The sequence below is a fragment of the Lissotriton vulgaris genome, chromosome 11, assembly GCF_964263255.1.
Source record: "Lissotriton vulgaris chromosome 11, aLisVul1.2, whole genome shotgun sequence".
In the NCBI taxonomy this organism is placed as follows: Eukaryota; Metazoa; Chordata; class Amphibia; order Caudata; family Salamandridae; genus Lissotriton; species Lissotriton vulgaris.
Window position 1 is genome coordinate 604,513,948 of NC_141699.1, and position 26,759 is coordinate 604,540,706.

Below are 26,759 nucleotides of genomic sequence, written 5' to 3' on the forward strand. Positions count from 1 at the left end.
GGGATGGGTATACCCAGATGTGGGTCCCGTGCTCTCCATGCCACTGGAGTCGAGCTGTCCTGGCTGATGAGGGGCGAAACCCTGAAACTGGTCCTAGGATACTGGTTTCCAGTCCAGGGACGACCATCATACTCCGGGGTCACACGCTGATGGGACGAGCAGTGCGCGACCTCATTTGGAAAGACCTGGCCTGGCAGTTCGGGCTGGACTGTTACCATTGGGTGTAGGGTCAAGACGGATTTGCATATGGCTGGGTTCAAACTGGAATGGCATGGAGAGCAAAAAAACTATGGATTTAGGCCCAGATCTGTGTACTGGGGTGAATGTATGACATTGTTCTGCATCCGGTCTATCAATTATTATTCTTACTACACTCTACTCTGCATCACTCCACTCTACCCTGCACCACTCCACTCTACAACACTGCACTCTCTGCCACTGAACTCTATGCAACTCTATTCTGCACCTCTACACTCTATGCCACTGCAATCTACTCTGCACCACTCTACTGCACTGTATGCCACTACACACAACAACACACTATGCCACCGCACTGCACACCAATCCACACAAAGACACTAATCTACTCTGCACAACTGTACTGAACGACACTGCACTCTACTCTATTCCACGCTGCGCCATTCCACTGTATGCTATTCCACGCCACAGCAATATACCCTGTGCCACTCTTCTCTACACCACTCTGTTCTACGCTGCTGCTCTCCACCCCACTGCACTCTATGCCAATCTTCTCCGCACCACTGAGCTGTACACCACTAAACTCTACAAGACTCTATGCCACAGTACTCTACACCAATTCACTCTACGCCACTTTAATCTGCAACATTGCACTCTCTACCACTCTACTCTGAGCCACTGCACTCTATGCCACCTCACTCTACTCTGCACCACTCTAGTCCAGGTCACTCTACTGCATTCTATGCCAATGCACTGACACCACTACACTCTACGCCACTACACTCTACTGTACACCACTTCACTCTATAATACTGCACCCTGCACCTCTCTACTCTGCACCTCTCTACTCTGCGCCAGAGTAGTCTACCCCACTATACTATGAACCATTGCACTCTACACCACTCCAGTCTAGGCTACTCCGCTCTACTCTAATGCCACTCTACTATGCAACACTGCACTCTGTGCCACACCACTACTCCTTGACACCGCACTCTACTCTGCACCACTCCACGCCATGCCACTTTACTCTACTTTGAAACAATGTACCCTACGCCACTGCACTCTACTTCACTCTGTGATACTCTACTCTATATCACTGCACCCTATGCCACTGACCTCTACGCAGCGCCCCTCTACACTACTCCACTGCACTCTATGCCACTGCACTCTGGGCCACCTACTTTGCAGCACTTCACTCTATGCCACTATACTCTACTTTGCAACACTACACCACTGCATGTTATGCCGTTCTGTCACTGCACTCTACTCTGCGCCACTGCACTCTACTCTGCACCATTCAGCTCTGTGCTGCTCTAAGCCAATGCACTCTACATAACTCCACTCTTTGCTAATCTATTCTGCACCAATATACTCTATGCCACTGCACTCTGCACTACATCTCTGCACTCTACCCTACACCATCCCACTCTACCCTGCACCACTCCACACCACTTCACTCTGAAACAATCTACTCTATGCCACTGCATTCTACACCAATGCATTCTCCACCACTTTACTCAAAACCAATGCACTCTACACCACTGCACTTTATGCCAATCTACTCTTCACCACAGTGCCTTATGCCACTTCACTCTACTCATTCGACTCCACTCTATAACATCCTACTCTCCAACACTATTATTTTTTTTATTTATAAAATGTTATACTCTCCTCTATGACACTCAACTCTACTCCACATTAAGACACTATCCCACCACGACACTCCACAACTCTACACCACTCCACGACACTCCACTTCCCTGATCCCCACTCAGCTCTACGCCACTCCACAACTCTCTATACGCCCCTACATAACACTCCTCTCTACTCCCCTTTACGGCATTCCATGCCACTCTCCTTTACCCCACTAACTATTAGCCATGCTGAACAGCAACCACGTTGGTGTACAACATGGCTAAAACATATTGGCAAAGTCAGTAGCTCTTGCATAGGCGAGACCGAGTGGCTTTGCCAATGCTTGTTCACAAATAACATTTAGTCAAGGACCTGATGGGCACAAACAAAGATGCTGTTGAACCTTTTTCAGAGAAAGTACACAAGAAATGTGTTCACTAAAACGCAGTCACCGCGTAGCTGTACTTCACTCGCTGGGGTTTTCATTGAACCATGCACACAGACAGCAGGAAGGGGCCGATAACAAAAGCATGGTGCTGCTCCAAGCCCCTCCAGCCATGGGTATGCGGAAGCGCGGCGCGCGGTCAGTGCTCGCGGTACCTACGGTCACGCCCAGCTGTGGAGAAGAGGCACCCCGGCTATCTCAATCATGCAGCCTCGAGGTGCAGCTGGAGCCCTCCTCAGAAATGTGGAGTCACGCTGCAAAGCAGAGCGGCATGCGAACACATCACTTTCATTTTCACTCGAGGCGGAGGAGCTCGTGCAGGCCACAAGAGGTGGGGGCATGGGGCGAAGGAGCACGCCATCTCGAAGTTCAAGGGCGACTCTGGTGTGTTTTAAGGCATGCAAATCCGTTTTCGTTTTTATCAAGCTGATGAAGGCAGTAGCATCGCAGCATGCGATATTATATGACCTTTGACCCCGCTCAGCTCACCGGAAGCGAACGCAAAGAAATAAAATGTTACACTTAAAATTAACAAAAAGAACTTTACAAACTCACGGGGCACATTCAAAAGTTATCAAATCGTCTCATAGACGATTACAGAGCCTGTTGTTGGGGCGCTGGGTACATTATCCATACGTTTAATTTTGTCGTCAACCACTATGGGAAACACAAGAGGGTCCCTGGTTAAGTAAATAATTGAGGAGAAGAATGCAGAGAAAACACAATATATAACAACAAACACTTCTCCCAAATCAATACTTTAAGGAAAGGTAATACATCGGATGGGGACAAACGCCATGCTGTATTTGCTATGATATTCTGATGTTGCTTTGTGGCTCAATAAAGTTTGTTAAAAAAAAATGTCTGTAATGACAGTGTACTACCATACCATGCACACTCCACTCTGGGCCACTGAACTTTAATCCACTCAGCATCACTTCACCCTATGCCTCTCTACTCTATGCCTCTCTCTACTCTACACCACTCTACGACAATGCACTCTAAGCCACTCTACTCTACATCACTGCACTCTACACCCCTTCACTCTATGCCACTCTTCAACAATGAACTCTATTAAATAAGCGGTACACCAATGCACTCTACTCTGTACCACTCGAATCTACACCCCTGCACTTAACGCCAATCCGCTGTATGCCACTCTAATCTACGCCACTCCACACTACACCAATGCACTCTACTCTGCACCGCACCACTCCACTCTACTCAAACAATCTACTCTAGGTCACTGAACTCTACTCTAAACCACTGCACTCTACGCCTCTCTACTCTGCACCACTCTACGCCACTGCACTCTAAGCCACTCTACACCACCGTACTCTACGCAATTGCACTCTACTATTCACCACTATAATCTAGACCAATGCATTTTATGACACTCCATTGTACACTTCTGAGTTCTATGGTGCTGCACTCTCTACAAAGCAAACACAAGGAGATGATGGACGGAGAGCTGAAACTTTTCAGTCACAGATCTGGGTTGAATCCATCATCAGGGTAAGTGAAGTCACAATGCAGAATACTTCGAGCCAAGGTTACATCTATGAAAAATTAGTCATGTTGCTACTGATTCATCAAATATAACACGGATGCTTGAACATTCTACAATTTCCATTCTCAGCTTATCAACAAAAATTGCCAGTGAAAAGGATCTATGTGTAACCAACAATCAACAGATTAAAATCTCTGCAGTTCCTACTTGGCCTTCATCCTCCCAAGTAACATTCAGCTAAGTATTAACATCTCAGAGAGGTTTCAGGCCCCCGCCAAAGTCATCAATCCTCAGAGAGAGCAGGAAGAATCCACAGTGCCCAGTCAGTTTGACGCTTACATAGTGGAGGAGACCGTCAGGTACATAAGGGCGATAAGAACTGATGGGGCCACAGGACCAAATGGCATTCCCATTTGGTCAAATCAAGTCCAAATCAAGAAAGCCCGTTGGGGTGGCCGTTCATTTACTTGCTCAGCAGCAAAGGCATGGAATTCCCTGCCTCTGTCCCTTAGACAAAATGATAATCTGATGTCATTTAGGAGAGACTTAAAAACTTACCTGTTCTCAAAGGCGTACTAACTCTGCCCTGCAGTCGAACACAGTAATCAGTCATCAGCGCTGCGAGGCCTCCGGGCAGTTATGCGCTATATAAATGGAATTTTTCATTTCATTTCATTTCATTTCATTCCCGCTCAAGTTTTCAAGTCCGCTCTAGCCTTCTTTGCATCCATCCTTACCCGCTATATTATAATCACTCGCACTTCACAGCAATATTACCACAATGCTGGAAAGGCAATATCCTATTTCCAATACACAAGAAGGCAGACAATTTGAGCCCCACTAACTACAGGCTAATAGCCGGCTCGACATCAAAGCAAAGGTTTATGCCTGCCTACCACTAAGGGACAAAGAGGACTGGTTGGATAAGAACGGTATCCTCCACCTTATCAAACTGGCTTCAGGGCAAATAGCTCCATTATGGACAACATCTTAGCGCTGTCATATCTCTCGAAGCAAGGGGTAATGAATAACAAGCTGCCCCTGTTTTGCTGCTTTATAGGCTACTCCACAGTCTTCGACAGGGTTAATAGAGGATGATTATGGGCTAAACTCGAAACATGGGGGATCCTGGGAACCCTCTTAAAGCGATAAAAGCCCTCTATGAGGGGACATGGGTCAAGGTCAAACTAAGTCCAGCAATTGCAACCCTGAGAATCGCATCGGGCTAAAGCCCCACTATTATTCAACCTGTACACAGCAGACCTGGGGCACGCCTTGAAAGACGCCAGCCTTGTACCACCGAGATTGGGCAAGATGACCCTGGTAACCCTTCAGTATGCGGACGACACAGTGATCATGGACCACACCAGGGTGGGCCTCCAAAGAGCATAAAAAAGTCTAGCAATGTACAACCAGGAAAACAGCCTGCAAATAAATGAGAAGAAGACAAAGATAATAACATTTGGCAAATATCCACACAAAAAGCAAGCAACCTGGTCTCTGGGAGAGCACCAAATTAAGACAGCTACATCTTACAGCTACTTGAGGGTATGGGTAACAAAGAGGGCTACAACAGCTAAATACATAAAGGAGCTAACACCGTGAATCAACAGAATAATTCTGTCACTTAGACGTCTAAGCTATCGCCTAGCAAGTCCATCCACAGAGCCCATGCTGACAGTACTTAGGGCAAAACTAATTCCAGCAATTACTGACGGTCACTGTTCCTTCCCAGGCGCATTAGAGAAAGCCATCAATGTAGCCCAGATAAAAGCTTATAAGATTGTGCTACAGGTGCCCAGACAAGCATGGAACACCAGACTGAGGCTGGAAATAGGAACTAAGTAGGCCGGACTTGGCACTACAGGGGGACCTAATAACATTTTATATCAGAGTACTGAAAGCACCCGAAACCACTCACAAAAACTTTCTAAAAACGATTTTTAAGGCAGCGGGTTCCCTATGGCACACTAAGCTGGATCAAGCAATAGATTGTCTGAAAATAGAGGCAGGGAGCATGCCCTTTACGAAATTCCTTACTCTGCCTGGGCTAAAGCTGTGAAGCGCCAAGTCCAGACCATCTCATTTGAACTGGATCGAAGCTCACTCCAGTATAACTCCCTCACACTGGCACTTGACAATTTATACATTCCCGGGAAAGCTCAACAATACAAGCAAACCTCATTCTCAGCTCAGGAATGAAGGAAAATCCTTTTTTTACGCCGTACTGCCCTCAAGATCTTGGATTTCAAGACAACATCGTCTCCTGTCGGCTATGCAATTACCACAGAGAATCCTGGTTACATCTTCTTTGCTGCTGCCCCACAAGTTGGCCATCGATCGCCATTGTTTGTTACGCCCCGCTTTAAGAGACAAAGGTCTCAGAACCTGCAGAGACGGCCTCGGAATGGTGCTTATCAGAAACCACTACCTGCTTACATGCTAGAGTCGGCAAGTTTACTCATCAAATTATAATTGCACTTGACTCCCAGCAACAGGCTTTAGATTCCAGGCTCGCAATTATTCAGTAATGAAACCAGCTGGCGCCCTAGCCCCGATGGACGCCACTCAACCCAGGGGCTCTCAGTACGGACAATCGGATCACAAAGCAAGTGTGGGGCCCAGTAGGGGGCACAGCAAGGACTTTGATCAACGACAACCGAGATTACGGAGGAAGTACCCCGATGAATTTTATATAACCATTGATCCTTAAAAGTCTAAGCAAAAATTTGTGTGAAAAAACATTTTAATTCATTTTGATTTGCAGTCTTAAAAGGAAGCAAAGGAGTAAACAGAGCCCCTGCAGGCATGGTGCATTTTTACTTTGAATTCCGGGAAGCTCTTTAGGGAAGGGGGACGGGAGGGGGGGTGTTGCTTATGTGTTTAATACTGTAAAGATTTTAAGTAATCACACAGTTAATAAAGTATTGATATTAACATCACCCTTTTCATTCCAGACATATGACGAGCAATCAACCATTATATAAGAGGGCTCAGTGGTCTGATGGATCACCTGTGTGTGACGTTATGTTCACAGGTTCAGCTCCTGATAAAACAGGCTCATCCTTTCATTCTTCTAAAGTTAATGGACTTCTAAATCTGTTTTGTAAGAGTAATCCGGTTACATTTGGTCAACTTTTGGGCACATCTGAAAAATTCCCATACCACAGGTTCAACTAAGCCTACACAGACCTTTTCAGGTTTCGAGAGCAAAAAAAATCTCTTTGGTTACACTAATCTTGATGGTCGAGGCATCAGACTGAGTAGTAGTGATACAGAAGAAAAAAACAAGTTTGCTAGATTAGTTAAGGTGACGAGGCGTGTCTAAACAGGTCACATCATGAAACAACAGCGGTAGCAAGTGCCCTCTTGAACTAAAGAAATAATGTCAGCTATTAGCGTCCCCAACTCCGCATTAGTTCTGCTACACATTTTGATAACTTCCAGGCACTCCAGAAACATAGTAGCTGCTTACTTGCCAACACTACTAATTTAGATAGGTTGCCACGTTTACTGCAAATGTATCCTTTACAGATACCTTGTAGCCAACATTATTCGTTTGGATACGTTGCAGATTGAAAGGGTTAAGAGGGTACACCCAGGTTCCTGAGCAATCAACAGAATTAGACAGGTATCGTAAAACAGTGTGGTTTACAGACATGTATGCATTGCAGCTGATGCTGAAGTTACCAACCGACAGGTATGTCTGCTGATTAAAATATGTACTACTGAGGTAACAGGGGTCACAGTGGAAAAAAATCACTAATTTATGGGAGCATAGATTTCTTATGAATAAATCTGGATCAGAGGACATGTATTGTTTTTGTCTGATCCATGTCACGTAGCACATAATAGGATGACCTGTGATGTCATCATCATGCCAGAGGATGTAAGATGCCACTTTCAGTGATCTCATCATTATGCTAACTACTAGTTTCAAAACTTGAAACATTCTACACGTTTCAGTTTTAGAAGGTTAGCAAGTGCCTTGCTGGTGACCTTTTAAACTGAGGGAACGTAAATAGGCACCCCAACCTTTTGGTAAAATAAGGGCACATAGTAAAACAAGCATTTGCAATGCAATCGGTCTCGCCTTTGGGACCCTATATGTATTTAGCTATGCAGGAAATTAGCCTGGGTGCTGAAACATCTACTGTTCCTGAACATGGAGGGAAAGTAAGCACCAAACTGCGTGACACGCCAGGTATGGGAACACATGAAGAGAAATATTGCCTTTCAGCGGGAAACGGTCTGGTCCAAAACTCTGATTTTAACATAAAATTGGGGCTGTCAGATCACTGAAAATACAAGATTTGAAAAAAATATTTTTGGCTACAGGTGCTCGTGGAAGATAATTTCTGTGGACTGGAATCTAGAGATTGCTAAAGTGATCCTGGTATTTTACTGACCTCTGCTGGTCATTTTCTATCAAGACAGTTAAATAGAGGCACTTGAACAGAAAAAAAGTCCCTAAGCGGAAGCAGACAAGTCCTAGGGCTGATCTCCAGAGCCCACAAAGGTCATACAAATATAAGTATATACTAAAGTATATACAAGAGGTCTTGAATGCTCGACCTAATAAACCGCTAAAATGTCAGAAAGCTCTAACAAGTTTGACAGGACATATCTTACGTTTAAAGACTGCCAAGTTAGCCTAATGCTCCACAAGAGGTTTGAAAGATGGGGTGCCAGAACTTACTTTACTTGCCATACAATTTGATAAAAGGTCATATGTTTTACAGGCACTTCAGATAATCTAACAATGCAATGTGACACAGTCACCTATATATTTTTCAACATTTCAAATATGTGCAGAACATCTTTTATCATTTCATCTCTCCTTCCTGCCCTTTCCAAGTAGATTATAAGCCATATTATGACTATTCCTCCTAAGCAGATTTTCAATCTTATATTAGGACTACTTTTGTACATGAAAAAGAGAGGGTGGGAAATTGATAAGTTACACAAATACAAAAGCTTGTGAGCTATCCCAGAGTTTAGATACATCTTAAAAAAATCACAAATGACAGATACAACTCAGGCTACATAGACCTTTTCAGATGTTGAGAGCAAATGTTTCTCTTAGTTTACACCAATTTTGATGATTTAAGCATTGGACAATAGCAGTGATGATAAAAATATGCTAGATGAGTTAGCATGACAATATGACTCCAAACATGTCACATCACGAAACCTCAGTCATAGCAATTGGCCTTACCGACCAAGGAAATAATGTCAGTAATTAGTGTCCCTAACTCAGAATGCATTTTTACTCAAATATCTACTCAGAATATTATGAAAATACATTTGCTTCAAAAGGCCAGTTTTATTTACACTTTGGATAAATACCACTTCTTCAACCAAAAGGTTATTTTCTCACGGTACCTCAAAGTAACTTGGTTTATCCCGGAAGCATTTTTCCTTCTATTATCACTCACCATACAATAACTCTGTCTTTCACGACACAATTTTAATTTACAACTCTTTCTGGATGTTTAATCCTTACTCCCCAAGCAACCACTGTGCAACCTCCATCTTTCGATTTCCAGCACAACACAAACAGATGAACCTTTGGTGAGTCCAGTAGGGTCATTTGGTCAAACCAAAGAACAGACCTAATGATGAAGCATGTCAACGGGGTGTGCGAGGGTTCAGAGTTGTTTTTTCCTGAATATCTACTATGATTCGAATGTGAACTCGGCATTAGGTTCAATTGTTCTTTCCAAATAAATAAAAATGTGTGCTGTCTGGTACGACACTACAAAATTGTGAGAGTGTACCCAAAATGACATGTTCCTTTTCAGATTACTGTTTAACGGAGAACCTAGTCAATCACATGCTTAAATGCAGGATTGTTATCTCGGGTTCCACTCCAAAATGTGATGGGAAGAATGCTTGCAATACGTCTAACCACAGGCAATCACTTGAGGCAGCATTCCAATCCATTGTTTTTTTACCCACGGCCACTTCAGTTTGCACTCCGTTTTTTCTGTGTTGAGTTTTAGGAAGTTCTCCTTCATTCAGTTTGCCACGTTGGTCATGCAGGATGTTAAGTCCTAGTGGTTTTGGTGAAGTCTGTGTGGTAGAGGATAAGCTGAGTGTTGTCAGCATAGGACACAATGTTGATTCTGTGAACTCTTATGATACGGGTAAGAGGTGCCATGTATATGTTGAAAAGGGTAGGGCTGAGGGAAGGTCCTTGAGGGACTCCACAGATTAGGTTCTTGGGTTCAGAGGTATGTGAATTGCTGGGTTTTATGGGAGAGGAAGGAGGCAATTCCTCTCAGGGCGGCTCCTATTATTCTGGACTTCTGGAGTCTTGAGTTGTGGGAGCTGTGGGATAGGGCAGCAGTCTCCCCTCTGTCCATGGTGGCCCAGATGTGGTTGGCTGCTGAGATGAGAGCAGTTTCCATGCTGTGGTTGCTGCGGACTCCTGACTGGGTGATTACCAGGAGGTGGTGCTGTTCTGGATGATTGGAAAGTTGCCTGTTGATCTCTTTCTCCATGACTTTGAAAGGGAAGGTTAAGAGTGAGGGGTTTTTCAGGACAGCTTTGACCTTGGCGTATTTCCAGTTACCTTGTAGTGTAGTTCCGATAGTACCCTTTCATGCGGGACCTACGCTTTTTACGGATAACATATACTGTGGGCTTGGTGGCAAACTGAGTCTGTACACTCCCACCGAATAGGTCAGCCTATGTTTTCGCATTAACTAGCTCGCAGTGCTACTAGAATCTCCTGTTATCAGAGAGATTCGTTTTTGCAACTTCAGAACATAATAATCTCAGACTCGTGGAAACAATATACTACTTTTCCCCCAGTCACTCGTGCTTGCTTGTTTTGCTCTCAGAGAGATACACGGAAGAAACAGTCAAGCATGTTTACAATAAGAATTTATTGTACCGTAGTTCTTCTCATGTAAATTAAGTGTGCGGCTACAACTGTAACACAGTAGCATAGTGATAGAACCAGCAGGACAGTGAATAAGAAGAAATAGTATTGTTCTACCATTTTACAATAGTCATGAACAGATACATGAATATAAAATGCATTTATGAAATAAAGTGCATACTCCAAAGATGCTTGTCTAGATATACCTAAGTATACCTAGCATGTGGGTAGGTGCGAAAGAGCCTAAGCCTAAGAACCTAAGTCTAAGAGCCAAGAATCCTTCTAGGCTTTAGCCAAACCCCCATACCTGAATAGTGAGAGTGTGGGACCTCGTCCTGGACTTGAGTTGGACACCCCGCAAGGGATCCTCAGACCACTGTCAGCTGGAGTGATGGCATGCTGGAGCTGCAGCATCTCTGGTCAGTGTGTCGGTCTTGAAATCTCGGTTCGCTCCTGCTTACTGATAGCAAGAGGTGCTGTATTTACACAGTCTATGTGCGCATGTTCCCCATTGTTTAGTATGAGGATGACGTTGGGAATTAAACCTTGTGCTTCGATGGGGGAGTTGAAGTGAACCTCCTGAAGAGTGTACTCATAGTTTATTCATATGTGCTAAGGATGACGTCTTAGCAATATCGATTGGGAAAAACCCACCCTCTGCATGGAACTAGGTGAAAGGTTTAGTCCATACAAGTCTACAGTCCTTATAAGGCGTTATGTCCATACAAGACCAGTCTGTCATTATTTGGAGTTATGTCCCTATAAGGCTCATCATTTGAAATGATGGGGAGATGATGTAGGGAAAGTGTACGATGTTCCCTAGACCTATATCATGGTACCAATATGAAATAAAACAGCCTGGGAAGGTTGCATCATGGATGGAGGGCTTGATGACGGTGATGACTGATCAAGGATCCTCCCAAGTTTTCGATATGGTGTGGGTAGGGGTCATGGGGGCTCCCGAGTGGATAGTTTTCACGAATCAGCAGTGACTTTTGCAGTGAGGAGCTCCAGTCCGTTAGTTGATCGTTCTTGGTAGCGGTGGGCATAGTTTAATGGGGTCTTCAGAAGTGTGTTTGGGTACGAAGTTACTGTAGATCTTTAGCATTTTGTTATGAAAAATGTTGGAGAGGTTCCTGCAGCGGTCCAGTGATGCAGTCATGATGGTGGTGGCTGCTGAGGGTTTGGAGAATTCTGACGATGTTGAAGTGTTCTTTCCAGTTGTTGAAGCTGGCTTCCAGATTCAGTCCAATGGCTGCTTTCCTGGCTTCTTTGATCTGGGTGTGGAATCTTCTAAGCGTGGATATGTCGGTGCTCCTTGCCTTGGTGTCTTGGTTGGTTCTCCACTTCACCCTAGCTGTTTGCAATAACATTGGGAGTCACTCAGGTCTTCTGTATACCAGCAGGCTTGCGCATTGGTTCTTGTTTGACTTCCTTGAGGGGGGCTAGTGTCTCAGCACAGCCTGTTATCCCCCTGATGAAGGTCCTTATGTCATTAAATAAATTCAATTCTGGAGGTCACTGGTGAGATCAGAGTGTTTGGATATGAGGGTGAGTCCAGTTTGCTTCCATTATCTTGTTGCAGCTGCACCTGTAGTTGCCGGCTGGCCCTGATATTGTGGAGTGGGGTGCATTGATGTGGAAGTGTACAATGAAGTGGTCCGTCCTGGTGAGAGGGGTGAGGTGGTTAAAGGTAACTGTTGCTCACTGTGAAGATAGGAATAAGAGTGTGTCCTACATTGTGTGTTTGGCCTTGGACAAGCTGTGTGAGTCCGATGTTGTTGAGGCTCTCAAGAAGCAGTGGATTTGGAATCCGTTGGGCCATCAAGGTGAAAGCTGAGGTCACCCAGCAGTATGAAGTCCTTAACGCTGATGGTGGAGGGGGGAGGGGATGAAGTCAGTGAGGAGGTTGCCGAAAGTGGTGCATGGCCTGGAAGAGAGGGTCGGTAGGCAAGGAGGGTGCCTTTGATGGTTGGCGGTGGTATAGCTTGCTTATAGTAAGAAGTGCATATGCTCCATGAATGGCACATGTTCATCAGTGGAGGTGGTGCAGGTGATTGCCTCCTGGTAGACAATGGCGAGGCCTCCTTTGTGGGCCTGTCTTGGCGGTTAATCTTGTTGCCCGACGGGACGACCATGGTGATAACTGGGGTGGATAACGGATTGAGCCAGGTTTCTCTGGGAAAAGGAACATCGGGAGAGTGCTTGTCGATGAGGTCCCAAACCTCGTTGGCATGTTTGCAGAGAGGTGTTGAGGAGAATGCATGTAAAGTGGGGTGAGCGTATGTGGTGGAGTGGAATAGGAGCGCTTCTGCAGTAGAAGTGACTGTGAGAGCATTAGAAGGATCCTACTGTGGAGTGAGGTGTGGCATGGAGGCATCGGTTGAGTGCTTACAGGGTGGAAGATGTGTAGCGGTGCAGTTGTGCAGTTGCCAACATTAAGAAGGTCCTGGGAAGGGGAGGAGCACAGGGGGGGGAATACAGGGGGGAGGATCACAGGTGGCTGTCTAGGGAGGGGCAAGAAGCAGAAGGCCAGAGAAGGCATTAAAACAAAGACGCAGGTAAAAGGTAAGGAGAGGAGGGAGACGGAAAAGCACTGGGGAAGTGGGAGAGTCCCCAGGAGAGGGAGGAACAGGGAGAAAATGAGGACGAACGAGCAAAACAGGTCCAAGGGGAAGAACAGGCACAATAACAAAATGGTCACAATAGTGAGAGCGAATAGAAAGCAATCAAAAGGGGGAGAGTGATTGAGACAGAGAATGGACGTGGAAATGGGCACAAAGGCAAGAGCAGAGGTAAAACCGTCAAAAGGGTGAAAGCAAGAATAACAGAAGGTAAGCTCAAGAGAAAGTGGAAAATGAAAAGTAGTAAAAGAGTGTGAGCAGCAGAGAATTGGAATTAGGCAGAGGAGTGGGGGCGCAAAGATTGAGAGCAAGAGAGAGGAGCGCCAGAATGAGGCGGGAACTTGAGGCACAATGCCAGGTCCGAAAGGGCCGAAGGGGCCTTAGAGTGGTAAGAGGTACTAGTCCAGGTAAGTGAGAGCTGGGGCCTAAGCACATGCTCCTGAAAACTGATACCTTGAGGCGTAGTTAATGTAATCAACTGTGACTTATCAATGGTATGCATAGTTGTGCAAAAGACTAAGGCTCATAGAAATATTTAATGAGGAAGAATGCCTGCAATACCTAGACTAATGTTACATAGGCAGCTGTTAAGTTGACCATTTTGAGGCAAATCATCTACGACTAGGGTGGCAATGTTTCTGCATAGCTGATTAATACATTGTTGAAATAAGGATTTTTACTTAAAAGAGAAGTAGTGGGCATGCGGTTGCTTTGACACCGATGTTGACTATAAAGTTTAGGTTTTGGATTGGATGTTTGAGGCACAATCTTGCTTTGAAAGCAGATTGGATGGATAAGTGACTAGACAGGAATCTAGGTGTAAGGCGGCTATTCAGACAGACTCGCAATTACAGAGCAGGCATAGTCAACTTCCATGGTGGTATTGTCATGGATGATTCAGCAAAGATGACACATTTTAAACTCCTTTGAGGATTCTGTTTATTTGAGAGTGTGTGCTCAAACCTACACCAAGGTTAGCAGGCCCAGCAAGTATCAATGGATGATTTCAGGGGAACTAAGAAGGGGACACAGATCTCTTTTTCGGAGTCATTCAACTTCAGTCCACTTAAGCCCCCTTTTTTTCCTCTAAAGAGTATAATCCTTTGAACACACAGATGTGGCAATTGAATGGGGAATTAAGAATTCAATGGGTTTTGTTTTTTCATTGTAGGTTTTAAGGGAAAGTAAAGGGATTTGGAGCAGCAACATGAAAGGGAGTGTGTATATGATGAGCAGGAGGGACTGAACAATAGAGTTCTGGGGCCTCCAAAGGAGCATGTAGTGAGGGTAAGATGTCAGGTGACCTGGCCTGATTGGTCAAGGGGAAGGTACAAAGTTACTGAAAGGAGTTACCTGGTAATTCTGTATCCTCTGCTATGCTGTACAGGAGAATCTATTACGGAACCATCACAACTGTGACTGCCAGACCATGCACATAAGCAAAGATTGAGCTTTGTTTGCTATTGCTATGGTGTTCTCCAAGACAGACGCCAGAGCTAAATCTCTGGCAAGACCCCAGAATGAATCAAAATCACACATATCCAGGAGGTATTCCCTTTCTTTGATGTGTTGAAGCTTGGAGATAACCATTGTTTCCAACCACAAAAACACAATTAAGGGTCAGTATTAGTAATACTGATTATTGGACAGAAGAAAATAGGGGGCGGTTAGAGAAGGAAGTAACATTTTCATAGCTCTGTATACCATTTATCTGCAGTGTTAGTCCATGTTTTACAACACAAATATTTAATAGGTTACCTCTTCACTGCTGTGATGCTGGAAAAAAGACGGGCCCATTGGAAGATATAGAAGTTGCACTAATGAACCAGAGAGAAGTTGCAATTAAGGCAAGACTGACAAACACCAACATGCATAGAGTGTTACACTGCGAAGGTATGTTTCTGCACATCATTATTATTATTATTATTATTATTATTACATTTATTGAGCGCACAGCTACCCGGAGGTTTCCCGGCGCTTGCCTTGGGAACCCGTCCTGGCTTTTCCCTGTGAGATAGCCCCTACAGGGCATCCCCAAGGTGAAAGCCAGGCATCCCGCCGCAGGGGGCCGTTGTGGAGATTAAGCAAGCTTAATGCCCAGAGTTGCAGAGTGAGAACCCATGATTAGAGCAGGCACCGAAACGAGAATTATCGAGTCCGTGGACATTTGAGCTCAAGACCCTGCCGCGTCGGGAATTGAACCCTGGTCCCGGGTCTGACCTCAGCTTCCGGGTCTGCCTGCTCTACACCGTGAGCCACACTTCTCCACTCATCTAGGGCTGTAGAAGGATCCAGACACACTGGGAAGAAATAATAAGGGAATTGTCTGTCTGATCCCCAAATCGCCCCAATTAGTAATAGTGGGATTGCTAATGATGTGGTTTGCCCAAGGGTAAGCTCTTGATTTGTGCACTGGGACTTGTGTTAGCAAGAAGAGACAGTGCCGGGGAATGGGAGGATCAACAAATCCCAACAAAGAGAAAGTGGCAAGAAGGTAAAGTGTTGATGGAGAACATAATATAGTCTAGGTGAGGAAGAACTGGGGCAGACTGAAGAAAGAGAACGTGCAGAATCTACCTACCATAGGACATTTCCTTGCGTGTATTACTTAACGACAAGGAATAACCAGACAAAATTGATGTAAAATCAAGGAAAAGTTAGCAAAGTCTCCAACTGCTACAATAACGTACTAATCCAATGTTCACATGCGGTGCCGCAATGTTTCGAAGTATTTATTTACTTGAAGACACATAAATAAATACACTTAAAAAAAGGTCAGTAACATTTAGTGTGTCACAAATTACTATAGCAAGTACACCACGGTATCAGGTGTCGAGATATTATCTCTATTTTCCACACCAAAAAACAAAGAGAAGAGAGGTCTGAGAAACTGGAGCACAAGTATTTGTGCATGGAAAGCAGCATCACTTAAAGAGAAAACTTCAAGATGTTGCTTATTAACTTTATTCGGCACTCAATCAACTGTGCAGAAGAGAAACAGGCTTTTGCAATACGGTTGAAGAACCCAGAGGACATAGAAAGCAGGTGTTTTTGCTAAAGATTATTCAGGGCATACATTTAGTAAACACAGGAAAGTCATCAGTTCCTGTAAAAGCGTTAGCCCACTTCTGTAGAAGCACTGACTGGAAATGCTGCCTGTGTTCTCAAGAAGCTGACCCATAACACAGACCTGCTGATGCAACTACAGTCAAGATGAAAGACCTCAGAATGTGTGCTCATCTAGTAGTGAAAAAATCCCTTAAAAGTAGCTGAAATCAAGTACCAACCAACATGCTGTGGGTTTATTTATGAAGTCACTGACAAAATAGAACAGCAGCAAAAAAGTCGTCCTCCTACAAAAATCTCAATATCTAGAGGAATAAGTGCACGTTGTGGTTAGAGTTTGGGACAAGAAAATACAATAGATTGTGTGCGATCAAAAGGGAATCTAGTGACCCCATACCTGGGGCCCAGCAGCCTATAAAGAACAACGCTTTTCAACTTGTTTATGGAACCTCTTACGGAAATTCTGAATCGCTCAAACATACATTATCACATGTAAGTAGAAGACACTCCATTGTACATGAAAATGTCATCACCCAATGATATCAAAACTCTCAACCATTGTGGAGTTTTCAGAAGGGCACAGTTAACTCACAATTGCCTTATGCTAAATACACAAGACAGAATTGCTCCTGATTGCACCCCAACAATTACTCTGCCCCCATTCAAGAATTGCTCATACAACTAATGGCACTCAACTGCGCTCCACATGTGATTGACTCCACTAGATCATTAGGCATAACACGGGACAAATACCTGAATATGCTGGACCACATCAGTGCAACCACCAGAGGAGCCAATCACCAACACAACACATTAAGGAAAACCAAACCGTTCCTGCCTCCTGATCCGCAGCTAGCAGTCCAATCCCTAGTTATCTCCCATTTAGATTACGGAAAGTGTGGCTCTGGCAGGGCTACCCAAAGCTAGACTGGCCCCTTTAATGGCTACACTGAACTCAGATGCTAGACTCATCACGAGATCAAGAAAACGTTACCCGGTCGTCCCCTGAGAATGAAAACAGATCTAACCCTTCAAATGTAAATGTAAATGTACAGGAATTTATATAGCGCAAATCACCGAGCGGTTTCTAAGCGCTTGCTTAGGGAACCCATCCTGGTATTCCCCTGTGAGATAACCCCGGCAGGGTATCCGCAAGGTGAAAGCCAGGCATCCCGCCGCGAGGGGCCGTTGTGGAGATTAAGCAAGCTATTGCCCAGAGTCGCAGAGTGTGAACCCGTGAATCGAGTAGGCACCGGAGCGAGAATTGTCGAGTCCATGGACATTTTTAGGACTCAAGACCCCGCCGAGCCGGGAATTGAACCCTGGTCTCGGGCTGACCTCTGCTTCCAGGTCTGCCTCCTCTAACCAGTGAGCCACACTTCTCCACTTCAATCTCCTCATAAAAAAAAAAGAAGAAGTAAAACGGTTGCTCCTGAATAATTACCTTCAACAATAGACCTGAAGCCACTCAAACTGACTATTATTTCATGTTTACAGACTCCCATTCTACTATGCAATTTTGTTATTTTATATCTGCTATGTTGCTTGTTGTTTTTTTCTCATTTTTGTATGCTTAATCTCTTATATGTAAAGTATTCACTATTTACATCTATACTTGTTTAACTGGTCTGCTTCTCTGTACAGCGCTCTGATACTCTGACGGGTCATGTTCACACTAGATGAAACAAATACAAATAAATATATAAATGAAGGCAAATATGGGCCATTTTGTGCACATATGACAATCAAAATGCTGAGGTCAATCAAAGAAGGAAAGGTACTTACTTATGTCTGAACACTCTATGGGGTTTGTCTCGAAAGCGGCCATTCAGTTAAATACACCTGGAAGGTTTTATGTACTTTCCTACCAAACTAGATGGTAAGTCATCGCAGACTATTTATCAATATGTGGTAATCTGTTGAGGATACAAATTTCATCACACTAGGAACAGCTTGCAAGGTTGGACGGGTTTGACAAAAACCATACCTATCCATACATTATTATTATTATTTTTAGTTTTATATAGCGCTAGCTAGACCATTCGGTCATAGACTATACTAGAGCCTTTTCTCTAGGGTTTTTCAAGGCTACCCTATTTAGGGTGGGATGCGCTTTTCCCTGATTGTTGGCACCAAGTCTACCCATTAAATAGGTATTGGGATTGGCACAAGATATTCATCATGGCCACCATGAGACATTGTACCTAGATATAGAGCATGTATAGACTGGCTCCAAAGAAGGGAGAAGCGATCTTGTGAGTGAAAAACAAAGATACCTATTTGCTTTAAATGGTAACATAGGGCATAGTTCACACCATTTAGACTGCACAAATCAGGCATCTCTCAGTTGAGGGATTACTCATACTCTCATCTTGTCACAGGACTAATTCATACCAGATGGCATGGTACTGCCCTGGAAAAGTTACAGGCAGCTACTAAATTTAGGAGTGGTTCACAAAACTGCAGATAAGATATGGTACATTATAATAAAAATACAAAACAAACATAAAAATACACAATGGGAAAAAAGAAAAAATATAGCTGACCCCATGATAAGTACTAATAATTTAAAAAACTGGACATAAGGGTTAGTTGTTACTGATTATGGTACACCTACCTGCACTTCAGGTAGCTTGTGCATGTTCCTTTCTCTTTTTTAATCAGCCTTATTTAGACTTTCAACAATCTAATGTGGTAGCTAGATAATCCACACTAACAACATAGTCATGCTCATACACAGAACAAATGTTCAGCACCATCAACAATGGTCCATAATTGTGCTTACATTAATTAGAAAATGCATGGAAAGTATAGTCACATTTTAGGTCTAAGCCACCTCTCCCTGTTCTTACAACATTCTCCACAGCATCTTCACACCATAGTTCCATTGGCAGTTAGCATTCCCCAACCAATTACCATTTTACGTACCATGGAACAGGGACCTGGTATAGTCTATTATGGTTCATCGGTAATCTTAGAGATGCAATCCTGCAACACACACATCACTCAAGCCTGTGCATATTCCTTAACCCACATTATTTAAATAGATGTATTTGTAAGCCAGTGTTCCTACAAGAAAAGGCTGTATGTAGTGATATGATGGATTATTAGATCATTCGTGGCTCAATTACTGGAAAAAGTGATTCGCGATGAACTGCTAAATACAATTGCAGTAGATCATAATTAATTTACATTAGTACTTTAAAATTTATATTATACATACTTACAATTTTAGACACCAGGAGATTAAGTAATAGGCCCGGAATCACACAGACCTTTGTCAGACATCATTGATGTCATCCAAGCTTCTTCTTTACATATATTGCTCTATAAACAGGTATAGTATTGGAGCTCTGAAAGCAAGTGCAACTCCCTTAGTCAGTGGTTCGCAAACTTTTTTTTACCAGCAGCTCCTTTGACCTATTGGCCATTGGCCACGGCGCCCTACCTCTGGAGTACTTACATTTTTCTCCCTGAAAATAATTGGGATGAGCCGACGAAGGCATTATGATCATATAAGTAACAAAAGAAACATTTAAATAAAAAAATGTTCATTGGTTAAGTCAGAAACAATACAAGGGAAACTCTTCAGCACTGAGGTCTGCATATGGAATCATTGATGTACAAAATACTTAAGAAATTCCACCTGTGGACCCTCCTCTAGAGTTAGCACTTGCTTCATAAATCAGGGAATACTTCTTTAACGCACACCTCTAAATTAGGCCTGTAGACTACTGGATTGCAAGGGATCTGTGGCCAGGCCCTGCAGCCAACTCCCCGCACACAGCAAATCCCACACTGCATACGGTCTGCGGCCAAGACTTGTGTCCAACCCTCCACCCCCAAAGAGAGCCAACCCCGCACTGCACACAGCCATTGGCCATGCGTGGTGGGTGGGCCACAGGGCCTGGCCCTGGGGACACAGCAGTCCACCATGGTCTTTTTATTTTCTAAAGGGGAGGGGGGGCTGTTCCCCCCCCCCACTGTCCAGGGCCATATATATTTTAAAGGGGAGATGGGCTGCGTAACCCCCCTCCCCGAGCCCCATTAGGCCCTGGGGGCCCACCCCTCAGGGACTTATTTTTAAAGGGGAGGAGGGTGCATGGCTCACCTTCCCGAGCCTTATTAGGCCCCGAGACCCGCTTCCCCCGGGGCCTTTTTTTATTAAGGGGGAGGGGCCATGTGGCCACCCTCCCCAAGGCTTGTTAGGCTCTGGGGACCCCATTCTCCAGGACCATTACTAAAAAAACAGAGAGGGGCCACACATCCCCGAGCCTCTTTAGGCCCTTGGGACCCCATCCCTAGAGCCGTACATATATGTAAACAAGCATTGGCATAGCCAATAGATATCCCCTTTGGGACCTTTTAAGTTTTTAGCCATGCAGCACAAAACCTAAAATAATTAAATGAAAATGGCCTGATGATCTTTAACCATCTTCAGTAGAAAGCCTGGATCATGTAAAAAGCTTTTAGTGCACTAGAAAATAATAAAAAGCACGTGTTGCAAGTGATGCCCCTGCAATGTGAGAGCAACATGGTGGTCTCAGTCAAGATCAGTCCCTAACATCAATAATCTCTGCCTTATCTTTGGAACTGCAATAGCTACACAACTTCTCCTACTGTTTTATAATCAACCCCGACATTATTGGGAGAAGGAAAAGCTTCTCCAGCTACCACAAAACCAGTGGTAAGACAGAGCAGGTGAAAGACAATACAAGCTCACAACATCTCAGTCCTGGAATGCGCTCGACATGGCCGGAGACCATTGATAAACTACAAGTGTGGAGTTACATAAGGCTATCTGGGCTATATGGTTCTTGTAAGGCACACTTTTTTAAGATGACCTACACACAAGGTGTCAGTTATCTGGGCCTAGCTTTACGCCTACAAACCCATGTGGCAGCTCCACTCCAAGCAAATTTGCTTTTTTTTTTAGTTTTTACAGGGTCGGTTCCTAGAGCAACATTTGCTACTTGGTCATATCCTTCATGGGAAAAGCTGCAGGTAGAATATGGGTGATGGCGACTTCTGGCTGGCTCTTTGGCCAGCAGGGCTTAATGTCAAAGCAAACTCCATTTAGGGTTGGAAGCAGTGCATATGAGCCTGTGGTTCGTTAACTTTACTTAATTATCGGCACCAGCCCTTATGACTTATGACAGTCTGCCACAAGGTGGCACAGTCGGCATAATTTAGGATTGTCACACTTGTAAGAGTGTGATGGTTAGCAAAGTTGGCACTGTTATTGGCAGCGCTGGCGGGGCAATAAATGGTGGATGCTGCAATGTTCTCCTGACGAGGGCTCTGGCACTTATCTTTATTTTTCTTTTTAATTGAGCACTGGCAACTGCATGGTGGAAAAATATTATGTTATGCAGACCGTGCCGTAGGGTTTTAGTTCTTACAAAAGCATTGCAGTCTGACCTCACATCACCCCCAAGCCCCAGACTATCCCCAAATAATGACTGCATTTTGAAAACGAGCTCTGGATTTACTCTGTGCTGGGAGGAAACTGGATGAGCTCTTCAAGTTGTGTGCATTAATTTAAGACAAGTAACAGTGGGGGTGAAGGTCGCCGTAAAGGATAACGTCTGTCAGCAGGTTCTAGATTTCGGCAGCACACGTCCAACATCTACAATTCTTTGGAGCTGTGAAATCATCGATAAGGCGATGGTGAAATAAAGCTTTCAAACCCCATAGCAGATAGGTGTCAATTATAAACCTTCTGACAGAAGTGAAGGAGGGGGGAGAGCACGCGCGCTCTCATAATGGATCCGTCGCTGGGTGAAGGACTATGGCGTGCACAGCAATGCAATGTGAGCACGAAAGCTCTCTTTATTTGCTTAGATTTAAAGAAAGCACTTACAGCGCGTGCTAATCCTAGAGAAAGGAACACAGCATTGTCTTGTGCCCCGTAGAGTAAGAGGAGTAATAACGGCGAGCGATTATGGAGGAGAAAACTCGGCCTGGGAAGTCAACAGGAAATGTTCGAGATCATATGGTGGGCGCACCAGATCAGGCACTACAAGGGAGGACCTTCGAGAGAGGAGAAGGAACGGGAGCGAGTTGCCAGGCAGACTGTAGCAAATAAAAGTAATAAAAACACAACAGAGAGTAGAAGGAGGGCGGGAATGCAGATGGGGTACTCACTCATAAATAAAAGTTGTACGGCCCCAGCTGCACGTGACTGCGCTGTTTTTAATGATCCTCGAAGGAATGCAGCTGGCACCCTGTGTGCCGCTGCTCGCTCCCACAAGCTGTAGGCCGTGGGAGTAAACATTCACTGAAAAAGGTGGGGCATGCACCCGCCTTTGGCCAATTGCGTGCTTTCATTTTTGAAAGCCACACACAAAGGCCCATGCAATGTGTGGAAAATCTAAAGCCACACAAATTAGTTTACTGACAAGTCTGGAGTGATTCCAAGAGGCCATCTCCTAGAGCAGCGCATGCACGCTGCCCTAGGCTCGACCTAAAAAGGGGAGGGTTGCATGTCCCCCCCTTCTCGAGCCTCGTTAGGACCTGGGGACAATGGCATATGTTAATTGGGGGAGCGCAGCCACCCTCCCTGAACCATTATCGACCCGGGGACCCCATCTCCCAGGGCCCGCAGTATTAAGGGTGGGTGCCCACCCCGGACACCCAACATGCATTAGTTGGGGGCCACGAGGGGACCCCCAAGCAGTGGCAGCCACTATTTAAGGGGGATGGTATGGCAGGGAGGGAGGAGGGGGGTGTACATTAAAATAATACATAATAAAATACTTACCTTAAGGCCAGCCACCCGGCCCAGCTGCTGTCTCTCAGTCCCCTCGCCACCGCCTTTTGCTCTTGGGAAGCAAAAACCAGGAAGCACCCAGGCTCCTAACTCCCCTAGCCAATCACAATGCTGCAAATCAATGCTGTGATTGGTCTGAACGCTGTGACTCGGAGCTCAGACGGGGAATGGGGGTTTGGCCATGTTCTGCACCAGGGCTGTTACACAGCCTGGGTGAAGAATATGCAAAGTGCGCTTGACTGTTATGGTCGGCCCCAGAGGGCAGTCCAATCAGTTATGCACACTTTAGAGAAGGCAACCACTCCTCCTCCTGGCCCCTGCCCTGGCAGTGCTGCCCCACCCACACCAGGAAATGGAAAACTAAAATGATAATAATGTTGGTTATTATCATTTTACTTTTTCTCTAACTACTGCTCGCAGGGCAGTGGGGCAACGCTCCTCTGACTTTGCGGAGGAGCACCCCCTGCCCTCAAGGTCCCCAAAGCCCCAGCCAGCTTTCCGCATGCAGCGGAAGCCGGCATTGGTTCTGCCTGGAGGGAGCAGCTACTAATGCTGCTCCCCATGGACAGAAGCAATATTTTGATCAGTGTGGGCAGGTAAACAAATCAAAAGTCCACTATTAACTAATTTTGGTCCGGGAGGCACTGGAGGCTCAGGGATGGGGTCGCAGCAGCCCCCCCCCCTTCACAGATACACTAATTTCAGCACAGGTGTGGGCTCCCTGCAGCGTTTAAATGGCTGTGGGCCAAGCAGCACAGGTCCCAGTTATGAATACCACCCGACGGGCGGGCTTGGAAAGTTTTGTGGACATTCATCAAACATTGCCAAACATATTAGTAACTCCGAAAACACTTTTCCTAGGGAACAACTGACTTAACTATTGATAGTCATGATATTTAGAAATTTGTAGGGGTGCATCATAATCACTAGTAGTCCGCACCCACATGTAATCCTGCGTTGAACTAAGTATTAATCATTAGGAAATGTGGCCGTAATAATGAACAATGTATGTGTAATGCTAGAAAATTAGCTGTGTTAGTAGAAGGGGTACAACAACATTTAAATGTAACTGCCTATTGCAAGTGCTTCACGAATTAGTTGTGTGAAATGTAATGCATTATATTTAAATGTGCACTATAAAAGTTTGCATGTGTAGAGATGACTAAATGTGCCTTAAGGTGAAGAAATGTAATGCTTATAAATGCACCGTTTATTCATTTCGTGTAGGTTTGGATGTGTAAAGGCCTGAAATGAATATCCACGTTTTGTCATGAAAGGCCTGTTCGTGAATTCTTATGTTAGTTAAATCGAGTAGGCCCAAAATGTATTTTCCTTGGGAAGGCTCTCAGTTGAAGGCAGTCAGCAGATTTGTACGTGCAAGGTAAATTCTTTCACATGCTTTCCGTTGCAGGTGCAAGGACATTTTCCTCGTTAGTTAGACTGATGCTCTTTGTTTTAGGAGTTAGGTATGGAGGAGACCTGTTACAGTGTTTCATTCGAATTCTGATAATTGGGAGCTCGCTGGAAAAGCCTGGGACCCAAGTACAACTCAACCGTTCTTGGACGAAGAGCAAGTTTGTGGAAAATCACCTGCAGAAGATGTCCAGCCAAAGGAGGTTTTTTGAGGCATGTTCTTTGAGTTGAGCATTTTGTATTAGGGACAGTGCCCCTGGGAAGGAAGGGCAGGTGAGATCAGAGAGCTTGAGGAGGGTAAGAGAAGGGATCAATTCTGATAATGAAGACTTAGCTTTGGCTTCTGACTCTTTCAACGTGAGGGTACTTCTTAGGAAGTCTTCACGAGCGGACACCTTTTCTCAATCTTGCCTGGGAAATGCTATGTAGGGATGTCAACTTAGCGCTAGAGTAGGGACTGAATAAACAGATTATTTTCCTTTCTGTAAAACTGATGAAGACTAATTAGGATATTGGAGCAATTGTTGTTTGTCTAATTTTCCTAGAGTTGCTTATTCTTTTCACGTTGCACCGAATTAGGTTAGTTCTTAGAATGAATTTCGTAGTAGTGCCCCTGCATTTTTGCAACCTCATTATAAGGTGTTTGTATGTTCAGTTATTTTTGGCTTTGTAATAAAACCCTTAATTTGTAAGACGTAGTCAAGTGATCTTTTCCGATTCTAAATTGATTAGTCTCTACTGATGGGGTGATTGAATTGTTTTTCTCCCCTTTACACTTCTCAGCAGATAAAAAGGTCCAGTCGCCTGAAGATTCTTATAAATGATAAGATCTGCTCAAAAAGGCGAAGAATCTGGTGCAATCACTATAACTACCTAGTGGTGACCGCCAAGATTGGTAGATATAATAATGCATGTACCTGTTCTCGGAAAAGATCATATTGAATTTTGCACTTCTATATTCTTTTCACAACATTATTTATAAAGCTGTGCATAGCAACAGCACAGAACATTATTTACACTGGGGTTTTGGATGATGGAGGGATTTCTTCTTACTGGGCACTAGTATAGTTTATTCACCCCACTTGATAGAGTAGATACGAACAATTTTCCTCTGGATGGCAAAATACATCATCAACAGACCAAAAAATTGCTTCTTATCATAAGGAACTTGCTCTCCGCTGATGCTGAGTGGCATCAAATCCTTGATTAAGAAAATTCCTGATGCCAACGGTATATTATACCAAACAAGAAAAGCAACTAAAGCTTAGGGTTCAAGAAGCCTGCCCGCAAAGCAGTATTCAAACTCTAATAAACAGTTCAGAGCTAGCAAGGAGAGAGCTACTAATCTACTCGTCTTAATTAAAGTGGATGGTCTATTCAATAAGATTGTGGGCATTAAATGGCCCTCTATGCAAAACCCCACAATCAGCCAGTCAATACAGTTTTACCAATGTAACATTCTGACTTTAACCTCTGAAAATGAACACTTATGACCAATCATCTTTTTCTCCCTCTTTTGCTAGACTCTAGCCTGTGGGTAGCAAGCCGATTTGTGAACGTCCAAGCAATAACTAAAGATGCTTTTAAATTAAATTCTGTATTTATCTTGCAACATTTGCTGCATTTCAAAGACAGGGGTCAAATGCCAATAATTTCTTATGATGAATTGCTGGTTATGCTATCTAACAGGGGGATTATTGTTTGCAAACTCCTCTCACTTTGCAGTTAGAGAAGGAAAAGTAAAGTGAATCAGTGACAATCTTTCTGGGGTACAGGAAATGCTAAGGGACATACCACACAACAAAATGTAAATACCTGTAAATGATCTGTTCACATTCAGCAGTTTGGAAAGCAAAAATAAAACAATTTTGTTTTGGAATTCTGAAGTGTGATGTTAACAAAAATTTAAATAGGATCAAAACAATTCAAGGCACTTTACTTGGTGATGCACAAATGCTAAATATTCACTCAAACCAGATTTCCACACATTTTCATTTGTGTGCAATATAATTGTATCAGTAAAACTGTATGACGGCAAAATGAGCTGTCTGTAAATGACCATGCGCTACCACGCGATGCTTTAATTAAATTTTAAACAAGCGTTTGCAATGCATTACACTAGGTTTCGAATTTGCGATAGTTTAAGCTATTGGCATTGTAAATGACAATGCCTTTTATATATGTGTTTTCAAAACCAACACACATAT

At 44.2% G+C, this 26,759-nt stretch overlaps 1 protein-coding gene across 6 annotated transcripts in view; it reads right to left on the reverse strand.

The window, feature by feature from the left end:
- TFDP2 (transcription factor Dp-2) overlaps nucleotides 1-26,759 on the reverse strand; it is a 631,051-nt gene that overhangs the window by 555,068 nt on the left and 49,224 nt on the right. Inside the window, exon 1 of one of the 6 annotated variants that reach the window (XM_086943704.1) lies at nucleotides 2,438-2,557. The exons of 4 other annotated variants lie outside the window; for them this stretch is intronic. The gene's annotated coding sequence lies outside the window, so the exon portion shown is untranslated. Of the gene's footprint in view, nucleotides 1-2,437; nucleotides 2,558-26,759 lie in introns of those variants that run through there. One more of the 6 variants, XM_086943707.1, reaches the window with a different exon arrangement.